Here is a 12,414-nt window from a genome sequence, read left to right on the forward strand (position 1 = left end):
GAAACTTCTTGTCTTAGTTTGTTTTCTGTTACTATTACAAAATACCCAAGGCTGGGTCATTTATAAAGAATAGGGTTTTATCTAGTTTTGGGTTCTGGAGACTGGGGAGTCCAAGAGCATGGCTCTGGCATCTGCTCAGCATCTGGTGAGGGCCTTTGTCTGTCACATCATGGCAGATTGTTTCATATGGCAGCACAGAGCAAGAGTGTTAGAGCTTAATTTTATTAAAAAAAAAAAGCCACTCCTGCAAAACCTTTTAACCTGTAAATGGGTTGTGTATTCACTAGGACAGGGCTCTCATGGCCAGTCACCTTCAGAGGTCCCACCTCGCAACACTGCAACATTGGGGACCTAGTTTCTGACCTGCAAACTTTGAGGACCACGTTAGAAGCATAGTGCTATCCTACAAATGGGCCACCTCCAGGTTTTCTTTTGTGCCTCTGTTTTAACCAAGACACAGAAGACTGAAGGGCATCCTTGATCTGTCTCCCCTAGACCCACATCCTAATCTAAGCAGATAGGTAGGGGGGAAGCAGACGCAAGGAAAGATTGAACCCAGGTGAAAGAGACCCCTGAGTGACCAAGTTTCTTCCTCAACTCAAAACACCCTGGATTGGAGCATCCATTCCACAACCTCCCGGAGCGAAACAGGAGAGAAGGCGGATGCACTCAGGAGGGAGCGGGCCCCAGGCCCACCGTGGTTAAGGTCCGTGGAAGACCAAAACGGTAAAGAAGCAGCCCGACATTCTGAGTCGTGCAATGCCAGGTGGAGGGTTCCAGCTCTGGGCATGTCTCATTATCAGCTCAGTCCAGGTCTGGAGCCCCAGGGTGCTCGGAAACCACCCTCTGCAAAATGCCCCCTCTTAGGAGTAAAGGAGAGAAGAATGTTGAACGTGCTTCATATTTTTTTTTTTTCCTGGGACCAGCAGTTTTCACCAGAACAGAATTCACCAGCATTTTTAGAATCTGAAACAGTGTGGGTCTGTGGTACACACTGACAGCCGACACTAAAACGTGGTGACTTTCAGAAAACGGAGACACTAGGACTCTGGTGGTTTATTCTGAGCACCAAGAGCTGACCCAGGCTTCCAAATACAACTGAGATTTTCTTTTAGGAAAAGAGTCTCAAAAAATATCATTTTTTTAAAAAACAGGAAGATAGCATTATATTATGAATTAGTCATTCCCTACGAAACACATCAATAAAGGTATTTTTGAAAGGACCGTGGGCTGAAGACGTATCCCCACATTGGCTTAGATGTGCCCCTGATGTGTTGTAAGATGGGTCCTTCAACTGTGCCTATGGGCTCCCTAACACAATTGAGACCTTAAGTTGCAGATTTTTTTCAGGAATGGAGAGCTTCTAGGAGAACCTGGTCTTAGGGCACAGGTTGAAGTAACGCGTCAGAGAGGGCTGGGGGTGTAACTCAGAGCTGGTACACTTGCCTAGGAGGCAGGAGGCCCTGGGTTCCATCCCTAGCACCACCAAAAAAAAAAAAAAAAAATGGATCTGTACTCTGCATTGTATCTATCCACTAGGAGATGCACAGTACACATGAATTCATGCAGAATCTGAGACATTTAGAAGTAAAGGAAAGTTTTTAACAGGTCCAATTTACTCTAGATCAAAATTTCAAGCTTCATTGGCCAAGGAATACCTAAGTAAAGAAACATCTAACCAGATCTCAGGGAGTCAGTGCCCTAGGGAACACATTATAGGAAAGCTTGCTCCAAAAACAAGCAGGTCTGTGAGGTTTTGTTGTTGATTATGGTGGTCTCCCAAAGCCAGGGGAGGGGACTCTCAGCCCAGGACCCAGGCACAGCTGCCATGGAATGCTGAAAACAGGCTTAGGGCCAAGGGCAGAGAGGAGACAGAACCCAGGGGTCCTAGAGCTGCCGATGACCCACGTCCGTCATCTCACTCAGACGTTGCCCCTAACAACTGTCTGAGTTCCAGGAAATGACTGGTTGCCTTGTAGTTATGGCAACAGCAACAACAAAATCGGCTTCTCCGTCAACCACTGAGGAAGCGGGTCAACTGTTAGTTATGGGGCAGGCTGAACAATCCTTAGCTGCAGGGCAGCCTGGACTCTCACCCTCACCCGCCTGGTTCCTTATCGCTGGTTTGCCTCAAGTCTGAACACTCAGCCCACTCAAGGCGGAACACTGACCCCCACCCCACTGCCTGAAGGCAGGAAATGTCACCCTTAGCAACCACTGGAGGATCCAGTCATTGCACACCAACACGGCAGCTGGCACACCCAGAGAGCCCATTAGATCTTGGCTATAAAAACTCTCTTCTGCCGGGGCCCCCCTCTCTCACTCACTCTCTTCTCTCTCTCTCACTCTCTCCTCTCTCACTTCTTCTCTCTCTCACTCTCTCTCTCACTCTCTTCTCTCTCTCTCTCCTCCCCCACTCTCTCACTCTCCCTCTGTTTCCTCTCTCTCTCTCTCTCTCTCTCTCTCTCTCTCTCTCTCTCTCTCTCTCTCTCTTCCCTGTTAATCAGACACTGCCACAATAAAGATCTCTTGGTCGCTCCGGGTGTCGTGGTCACTTTGCCGTCATCAACCACGTCGTGTTTAAAGAGCTGGTGCCAGCGTCTCCACCAACCCTCGTGGGATTCCTGCTCTACAGATCACTCTTCCTAAAAGACTGAATTCCCTGGTTTTTGGTTTTGGTTTCGGTTTTTTCTGGAAATTGAGAATCATGGCCTGGGTCTCTTGCCAAGGTCCCTCAGCCTTCAAAATTTCTTACACTCACCATCAGTAGTGGCCAGGAAGCCATCACATTCTCCTTTTTGCTGTCCTCCCTAGAATTTTAGACATGGAAGGACACTTTTTGCATGTTTTCTTTACCGGACAGAACCACGTTTTATTTATGGGTTTCTGTCCTAGGACATTCTGTTTCCTGGTTTGGGGAGGAGAGAAACCCGTACTGTAATAATCCCCGGATTCTCAAATGGGTTTCTCTGATTGGAACCTGTTAAGGGCTAAGCAAGTCTCCCTGGAGAGGCCCAATTTGCTTTGCCTCTCAAGACTAGTTAATCATCAACTGGCCCCGTTTCCCCTTCCACTTGACCTTCATCTCCCACAGAGAATTCCTCTGCAGGATTTGGTTCCCCTTTATTTTTCCTCTTGAAACTAGAAAATAAGAGGCGGGGGCGGGGGGGTACAGATTAAGCACCATGCCCTGAAAACCTGCTCTCATTGATCTGGGTTTCTTAAACACTTATAATCACTCTCCAAGACACCATTAACCTCTGAGAAGCCCAGCCTGAAGTGCCATCTGTGAGGGGCTTGTTCTGACTAGCAAATGCTCATTTCAATAGAGATCATTTGAGGTTTCATGAACAGACTCTATTTCCACCTAAGCGCATTGGAACTGTTTTTTTCCAGTGCTATTCCACTGTGTTATAGAAAAACACTCATGTGACCCAAGAGGTGTCCAGGGTCACTTCCGCCCACACAGATCAAAGGATCAGATGATTCCTGATCACAAATGGCTATTACCATGGACCATGAAAAAGTAAGAGATCTGAGAAGGAAAAATTCAAGGGGTAAGATGAAAAATTCAATTACCCTGTCTCAGATTCCCCAAGAAGAAGCGCGGTCCCTTCTGTGACTCAGTACTCTTGTTCTGTGGGGCAAAAGAATCTGGGATTTTTTCAGAGAGGTTGCTACCAGCCTCATTCCCCACCTATCTCTAGCAACCTATGTGATTATTAATATTCCAAAAGTAAATATGCTCATTTAATTGGTGACAATAACATTCTTGCTCTCCGTTTCCTACTAGTTTTGATTAAAGAGAGAAAAGTCCCAGAGGTGTTCGACCTGTGCCAGTTTTCATTTGGAGGCATTGTTTGCTCCCCGTGTGGGATGCTAAAGATAAACTCCAAGGCTCAGAGAGTCCAGGGCATGGCTCAGCCCAGGATCTCCCCAGGTAAATTTCCACCTGTTCACCCGGAGGCTCGACCCCGCAGAAGTTCCCGAGGCTGAGCTTCCTGGTTCCTGGGGTCCAAGCACTGTTGGCACCAGCGTCCCCCCCAACAAGCCTCAGACTAGCCCCTTGTTGGCTCTGAGAGGGGACAGGCTTCCAGAGGGCAGAAACTCTCAGCTGAAATAGAGACTGAGAAACTTGCTTGGCCTTGGGAAAATTTAAACTCCCACTTTGTTCAAATCCTCCCTCTTCTTCCTACAGGTTTCTGTCTATTTTCACCTTTCTGTGCATTTATTCTGTCTCCATCTTTCAATCCTCAGCTCAGACCCCAGGAGGCTAAAGTAACAAAGTCCAGCATCACTGGAGGGCATCAGCAAGGATGCCTCCTTCCCAGAGGACATTGCCCTCAGCACTGAACCCAGAAGTTCTTCTTAAATTCTGCCCTCCGTGGATACAGCCGCTCTGCCTTACTCAGGAGTTTGGAAGATGGAAGAGATTTTAGGCAAGGGGAAATACTGCCCTCTACAGGGCATGCGAATCTTAGCATTTCATAGACCAGTACCCACGGCACCCCACCCCACCCTACCCCTCAACGTGAAATTTCCATTCTTCTCTTATTTTGAAGTTAATACAGCAAGTGACAATCTTGTTGGCCAGAATGATTTCTCAACATTTATTGCTCAAGTAAAAAAAGAGACAATACCTAGAAAAGCTTTTAAAGTTCCTTTCTTTGTCAAAGGGGACCCGGGGGGGGGGGGGGGGGGGGGAGTGCCTGATTCAACACTGTTGCCCAAGTCAGATGAGCACGCGATGTTTTGGACCTGAAGTTCATGAGGGCCCTGAGGGCTTACTGCAGAGGCTGAGTCCTATCAGCCCACCCCCTAATACCACCTAACTGATAGGAAGAGGGGTAAGGTGACTCCCATGTCCTTGATGTGCAGCCCCACATGTCAGCTGCAGTCCAGCTGCTGCACAAGTGCCAGGTTAAACTAACGTGTGTCATGACTTTGGTCTCTGACAACCTTCAGCGAAGTAGAATCAGTTCCCTCCATGCTCATGGGGTCAGAACAGCAGAAGCTTCAGAGAAAATGAAGGAGAAGTGCTACTTATTTTTTTCAGATGTAAGTTAAAGGAACAGTCAGAAGCTAAACATAGTCTGAAAAATAGTGGATTGATTGGAAATCAATATATTGGAAATATATATATTGGAATATATATTGGAAATCAATATATTGGAAATAGGAGAAAAATAAAATAAATTAGTCTTAAAAGTGTCGATTGTGTAGACTCTCGTACTAGCAGGGGAACTTGGACTGAAAGCAAAATATACAAGGTAAAAACTTCAGAAGTTCTTGGGACAATTATCAAATACACTGAGAATAGTGCTGGTCCCTTAATTATAAATTTCATAGTGTGTTATGGTTTAGATGTCAGGTGTCCCCCAAAGGCTCACGTGTCAGAGAATGTAAGAAAGTTTAGAGGTAAAATGATTGACTGGGTTAGGAGAGTCTTAACCTGATCGGTGCATTAATCCCCTGAGAGGGGTTAACTGCAGTATCTGCAGGCAGGCAGGGTGGGGCTGGAGGGGGTGCTTTGGGGTCTAGATTTTTATATCTTGTCCTTCTGGAGCACAGCTCTCCTTCTGCTTCCTGGCGCCATGTCCCGGGCTGCTTTTCTCAGCCACTCCTCCTGCCATGACCTCCTGCCTCACCTCACGCCCCCAGGAATGGAGTTGGCCATCTTTGGCTGAGACCTCTGAAACCGTGAGCCCCCCAAATAAACGTTTCCTCCTGTAAATGTTCTTGTCAAGTCTTTTTGTCACAGCAGTGAAAAAAAAGCTGACTTTAGCATAATGTAAATCTAAGCCTTCGCCTAGGTCAGGGCTTCCGAGGAAGGGTTGGTCATACGTGTTCGGTCAAGCAGAAGAGTTTTTCGGAGTGGTCCCTAATTATGTTTCATCTGGGGTCTTTAGAAAAGTTGGCCTTGGAGGGTCAGCTCCTGCTCCCATTTTTTTTTTTCTTTTCGAGGTCTATGTACCATGGTTCCCAAGCCTCAGTGTGGTTACCCGCCTCCAGTGACTCACCAAACCCTGTGGAGTGTCCTCGATATCGTGTCTGTCTCTCGATCTGTCCCTTCCTTTGTATCGCCAACTCCCTCGGAGTATGTAGCAGAGAAAGGACAGGAGGAGGGAATGAGTATTTGTGACAATCAAATTAATCTGCCACAATGTCAGTTCACCCCCACAACAGTCCTGTGGGGAACTGAGACTTGGAAAGTTTGAGGAGGTTGCCAAGCACCCCCCAGCCCATTTGTGGTGGAGGGACAGTACTCCAGGCCAGGTCTGTCTCCTGTTCCTGGAAAGTCAAGACCAACACACACAGAGCACTTGTTCCGTCAACCTCCGTGCATGGAAATTTGTGTTTCTTGGCACATTACCAGCTAAAAGCATAGCCTCGGTTATTAAAAGAGTGAATGTGACATTTAACAGGGATGATAAATGGGGCTGGCTGGACAAGATCCAGGGTCCCCCATGAAAAACTAAGAGAAGTCCACCTGGGTGAACAGTGAGGCGGGGCTTGGAGGGTCTCAAAGGAGTTGACACCGCATCATTATGAAAACTCTCCACAGGCAGGTGGCCGTGGCATGTGCCTGTAACGCCAGCTACTCAGGAGGCTGAGGCAGGAGGATCACAAGTTCAAGGCCCAGGCTGGGCAATATGGTGAGACTTATCTCAGGAATAAATCAATACTCTTGAAATAATGAGCCGTGAGGGATTCTGCAAGCCAGATTCCACGAGGATTTTCCTGTTGCTTGAAACAGAAAATCCAGTTCAAGCCAATAAGAGATACGTCTTTTTTTGGTGGTGCTGGAGATTGAACCCAGGGCCCTGTGCATGTGAGGCAAGCGCTCTACCAACTAAACCATGTCCCCAGCCTTCAATGGTTCCTTTGATTTGAGGTCTGAAATGCTTCAGGTGCAGTCAGGGCAGGGCTCAGCTCCCGTTTCTCCATAACTATAACATCTCTGGCCTCCCCGAGGTACCAGCCTCATGCTCCAGGTAGCAACCGCTCTTCAAGACGGTTAACACCTGCAGAAGCCCTAAGCCTCCCTCTCTGCTGTTCAATGTACAGGGGACGTAAGCACATGTGTAAGATTTAATTTTCTAGTTAGCTCATTAAAAAAATTAAAAGAAACGTGAAGTTGACTTCAAGAATATTTTATTTAACCCATTATGTCCAAACTTTTATATTTCCATAGAAAATCAATGTAAAAATTATTGAATGCGTATTAAACATTCTGGGACTTTTGTGATGTATCCTAGACAACAAGGAGGAGCTTCCTCAAACTGACTGGGTGTGTGTCTTCTATTCTTTGCAGCTTCAGCCCTAAATCATCTAGCAGCTTGATTGTTGACTTAGACTTTCCTTCGCAATTGCAGTTTACTCAATGAAATGATCTCTGTAGTGTTTCAGTCTTTTTTTCTAACAAAGAATCTCTTTTTTATTCAACTGTGTTATCCCGCTCTGTCTTTTTTTTTTTTTTTTTTTTTTTTGGTACTGAGGATTGAACCCAGGGGCACTTAACCACTGAGGCACATCCCCAGCCTTTTTTTTTCCTTAAATTTAGAAACAGGCTGTCTCTGAGTTGCTTAGGGCCTTGTTGAATTGCTTAGGGCCTTGCTGAGTTGCTGAGGCTGGCTTTGAACTTGCGATCCTCCTGCCTCAGCCTCCTGAGCCACTGGTATTACAAGCATGCACCACCACACTTTGCTCTTTATTTTTTTAAAAAACAGGCAAACACGAGTTTTTAGTTCTCTTAGTAGAAAAGTCAGATGAATCATCAGTCATGTATCCACACCCAGATTCGCCCAGTGGTTAATAATCAATGCACTTGTCCTTCACCTGCTGGGTTTCTCCTTTAGCTGTGTATCTTTGGCATCTGGGGGCTCTGTCCACACCTGTGTCCTGCTGGCTGCGTGACACTCCTTCTCCCACCCCTTACCAGATACCAGAGGCCCTCTCATCTCCTCTTCCCTTCAGGTGGGAGCCTCTCCTTCGGGTCTTGCTTGTGCAAGGCCCCCACAGGAGGAAACCAACTTGTGATAAAAAGAAGCCCCTCTGGAGGAATTTCAGAAGTGACCTCCTGGTTCCAGATGCTTCCCCAGCAGGACACTGTGACCTGGATACTCTGAGTTGGAAGAGGAGGGAAGCAGAAAGAGGGACATTTCACACACAGCCCACACGAGCAGGAAAGAAACCGCTCAGGGACAGATGCACTGTCTGGCTCCAAAAGACAGCTGAGGTCGGGAAGCCCCATGGATGGTTCCAGAACACAGTCCTGGAGAGCAAGCGGCTCAGTCTTTTTTGTTTGTTTGTTTGTTGGATATACAGGACAGTAGAGTGTGCTTTGACATGTTGTACAGACAGGGGGTATAAATCATTCTAATTAGGATCCCGTTCTTGTGATGAACATGACGTGGAGTTGCCCTGGTCGTGTGTTCACCTATGAACTTGGGAAAGTTATGTGTGATGATTCCACTGTCTCTCCTATTCCTATTCCTCCTCCCTGCCCTTCATTCCCCTTTGTCTAATCCAATGAACTCCTATTCTTCCCTCTTCCTTCTTTTGTGTGTCAGCATCCACGTATCAGAGAGAACATTCAGCCTTTGGTTTTTGGGAACCAGCTTATGTCATAACTTAGCACCATAGTCTCCAATTCCATCCTCTGACCTGAAAATGCCATGATTTCATTCGTCTTTATGGCTGGGTAATATTCCATTGTGTATATGTACCACATTTTCTTTATCCATTCATCTGTTGAAGGGCACCTGGGCTGGTTCCGTTGCTTAGCTATTGTGAATTGAGCTGCTATAAGCATTGATGTGGCTGCATCACTGTAGTACGCTGATTTTAAGACCTCTGGGTGTAAACCAAGGAGTGGGATCGCTGGGTCAAATGGTGGGTGCCGCAGTCTGGCTGGGCACAATCAGGAGCCACTTGTCAAAAGAAACTAACTTTATTTTTAGAACCACACACCAAACCACACAGCTCCTCAGGAAAAACCCTCAGAGCCCAACTGCCACCACCGGCTTCCCCAAGCCTCTCTCTCCCACACAAGCTTCTCTCCACCTCCCACAAGCCTCCTGCTCTTGAGGCAGATTGGCTGGGTCACGTGGGCGGAGCCAAAAAAGTCCCCCAATGAGCAGCTCCGTGGTCTGAAAGGGCAGGGAAACAGCCCAATGAGCATCACCGCAGAGGAGCCAATCAGCTAGATGTTGCTGGGGCCGAGGAGCCAATCAGCTAGATGTTGCTGGGGCCGCTGTGAGCCAATCATCAGCCAGCAGCTGGAAGTTTGCTGGCAGCTGGAAGTTTGCTTGGGCCCCTTCGGCTGTGGCTCTCAACAGGTGGGTCCATTCCAAGTTTTCTGAGGAATCTCCATAGTGCTTTCCAGACTGGTAGCACCAATTGGCCATCTCACCAGCAATGTATGAGTGTGCCTTCTCCCCACATCCTCGCCAGTGGCTCAGTCTTTCCGTTTCTAACCCAGGGGTGTTTCCATGGTGAAAGCAGAAGATGAGAGAGGTGGGTGAGCCGTGGGGTGAGGAGAGTTCTCTGCCGGAAGGAAACACAAGGGTGCTACACGGAACAGAGAGAGGAATGGCAAAGCCAATGGAGAAAAGCTCAGAATAGAGCTCGTAAAAGGATTTGAAGGCGATATCAGCACAGAATCCCCCACTTCAGAACAAGAGGAGGAGGAGGATGCATGGTATTTCATGGGGTTGAGGCCGAGTTCTCCAACTCAGACCTGGTGGAGTTAAGCAAATCACTTCAGCAACAAAATACACCACTGCTTTGTAAGTTTCATTTTTCTTTTTTGGGGGGCAGGGGGCAATACCAGGGGGGATTGAACTCAGGGACCCTCGACCACTGAGCCACATCCCCAGCCCTATTTTGTATCTTATTTAGAGACAGGGTCTCACTGAGCTGCTTAGTGCCTCGCTCTTGCTGAGGCTGGCTTTGAACTCTCGATCCTCCTGCCTCAGCCTCCTGCGAGCACTGGGATGACAGGAGTGCTCCACAGCACCAGCTTCGTTCTTTCTTTAAAATATGCCAACTACATGTTAATAATTCATTTGTTATTTTTGTCCTTTACATTTTCATAAAATCAAATGGGGTTTTTCTGTAGTAAGTACCTTAGTCATCGACACCAAAGGGAAGGCCGAGGACAAAAGGGGCACAGTGACTTTTCCAAATTGCCATCCTGGTCGGTCATATATATATATATTTTAAGTGATTTTCATGAAATGTTCGTCTTCATCACCTCTGGGTGTGGGTAGTATTGAGAGTATCATGAAATGCACCAGAGACCGTGAGCAGTTCAGAAAGCTGGAACCACTGCTTTATTGAGAGCAGGCCCTTGCTGTATGTGCAAACTCAAGCCTATTCAATGATTAGATCTCGTAATCAGGAAAACCTAAGAGAAAAGGGAACTTTAGAAGGTCATGATGCTCCGGTTCTCATCATTACACGGCCGCTCTGCACACATCCATGTCTTTATCCGAGTTGACCATATGCACCTGATGTGGGCTTTGCAACAGAGAAGTGAATAGGAACCACTGTAGTGTGTAAGGGTGTGCATGCCACAGGGTACGTAGGCGATTTCTTTTGGGTTTGTTATTCTTATATCAGGAAAATATACCCAGCATGTTCAGATGGTGACGGAAGAGGGGAATGAACAGTTGAAGTTTAGGAAATGCCAAAATATCGAGTTAGAGGAGTCAAGGAAATTGGAGTCACATGCCAGGAATTGTGTCCCCTCCACCATAATAGAGAGGCTGTAGCTCCTCTTTCTCCCTTCATAGACTCTCTGGGACATTCCTGGCCACAGAATTCCAGAGGAATTCAATTTTCTCTTTTTTTTCTTTCCCACTGAGCACCCACCACAAGAGTCTTGGCTGCCTCGTGTTCTGCTCCTCTGCTTTCCGAGGGTTCATGGAGAAGGTCCTCTCAGAGTTCCTGACCACAGATGCCGCCTCAACATCCCATGAGGTTTTAAAAAAAAAAATCATCAGGACAATGGAGCCCTTCCCTATTTTATTTTTCAATAGATCTGAATGGGACAGTTACCCAGGATAACCATTTCACTCTGTCAGTCTCTGCCAGAAATTCTAGACAGAAATACACCAGCTTCAAAGGACCTAGGTGCCACTCCCCAGAGGAAGCTATGGCCAGCCTGTCCAACCGCCTTACACCACAGGGCAAGCAGGTCCAGTTGGACAATTGTGCACATATGGGGACTCACAAATGTCCACCCTGGGAAAATACCCTATTTGTTAGGAAACTTATTCCACATATCTTTGTCTTGCTGGCACTTGGGGGGAAGTCACGCTGTGCATATTGTAAGCCAGTAACAGCAACACATCCGCATCTAGCCCCGTGATATATGGTATAATTAGAATTGCAATGCACCTGATAGAACCTGAAATGTTGTCGAGTCTGTAGGATAACAAAACAAGTGAAGAATCATTCATACATCGTCATGTCAAAAAATAAACTTTCTACCTGTGCCAATGTCGCTAACTGTGATGGTTAGCTTCATGTGTTGGCGTAGCTAAAAATCCAGTTATTTAAACAAACACAGGTCCAGGTATTGATGGGAAATTATTTTGTAGGCACGGTTAACTTTTACAGCCAGTTGATTCTAAGCAATGGAAATGACTATGGATAATGTGAGCAGATCTCATCCAATCAGATGAAAGCCCTTCAAGCAAAAAAAAAAAAAAAAAAAAATCCCTGAAGTTTCCTGGAGAAGAATTTTCCATGAGACCAACATCAATTGCTACTTGAATCCACAGCCTTCCAGGGCCATCCTATGAAGTCCAAGCTTGCCGGCACCCACCTTTGCATGAAACAATTCCTTAAACTAAATCTCTTAATGGTCTTAATGCTATACATGCATATCCTATCGGTGCTGTTTCTCTGGATAGCCTTGAATGTTATGCTGCATCTCGCTAAAAATAATTCAGGATCTCATAGATGCAAGTCAGACCTGACTGACGGGCTTGTTGCTGCCAAAGAAAAGCAGTCCTATTCACCTCACTCTCAGACCTGGTCCTCCAAGTAGAGATCTGCAGTGCTCACACTCAACTCCAGGTGGCGCTCTTGTTCTACGGGAAAGAGTCAGGCTCTATGGTTGCTGGACACACCCCAGCCTCGTTCCCTGATTTCTAGGCCTTTCAATGACTCAGCAATGGGAGAGAGGAAGTACAAAATTAAGACAGCAGAAACTCCCAGCGTGCCCAATGTACAGAAGCTAACCAACAGAAAATTCAGTTTGGGATATATATATATTTCTTTTGGCAGAGTGTGTGTGTGTGTGTGTGTGTGTCGGGTGGGGGGGGGGTCTCATCTCTGGGAGGTTGTAGCAGTGAGATGGGGCAAAGGACAGGTAGATGATTATAAAAAAATTAAATTAAA

At 46.7% G+C, this 12,414-nt stretch overlaps 1 long non-coding RNA gene across 2 annotated transcripts; it reads left to right on the forward strand.

Moving 5' to 3' along the window:
* Positions 1-9,273: 9,273 nt before the first annotated feature.
* On the forward strand, positions 9,274-11,512 carry LOC124078021 (uncharacterized). 2 transcript variants are annotated; one of them, XR_006846783.2, is made up of 3 exons: positions 9,274-9,341; positions 9,485-9,791; positions 10,872-11,512. It is a non-coding gene; the product is annotated as an uncharacterized LOC124078021 (long non-coding RNA). The 2 variants fall into 2 exon arrangements; XR_009224723.1 differs by having other exon boundaries at positions 9,301-9,791.
* The last annotated feature ends 902 nt before the right edge of the window (positions 11,513-12,414 follow it).

This window comes from Marmota monax, unplaced genomic scaffold (genome assembly GCF_021218885.2).
Source record: "Marmota monax isolate L192 unplaced genomic scaffold, Marmota_monax_Labrador192_F-V1.1 WCK01_AAM20220418_F8-fsc00173, whole genome shotgun sequence".
NCBI lineage: Eukaryota > Metazoa > Chordata > Mammalia > Rodentia > Sciuridae > Marmota > Marmota monax.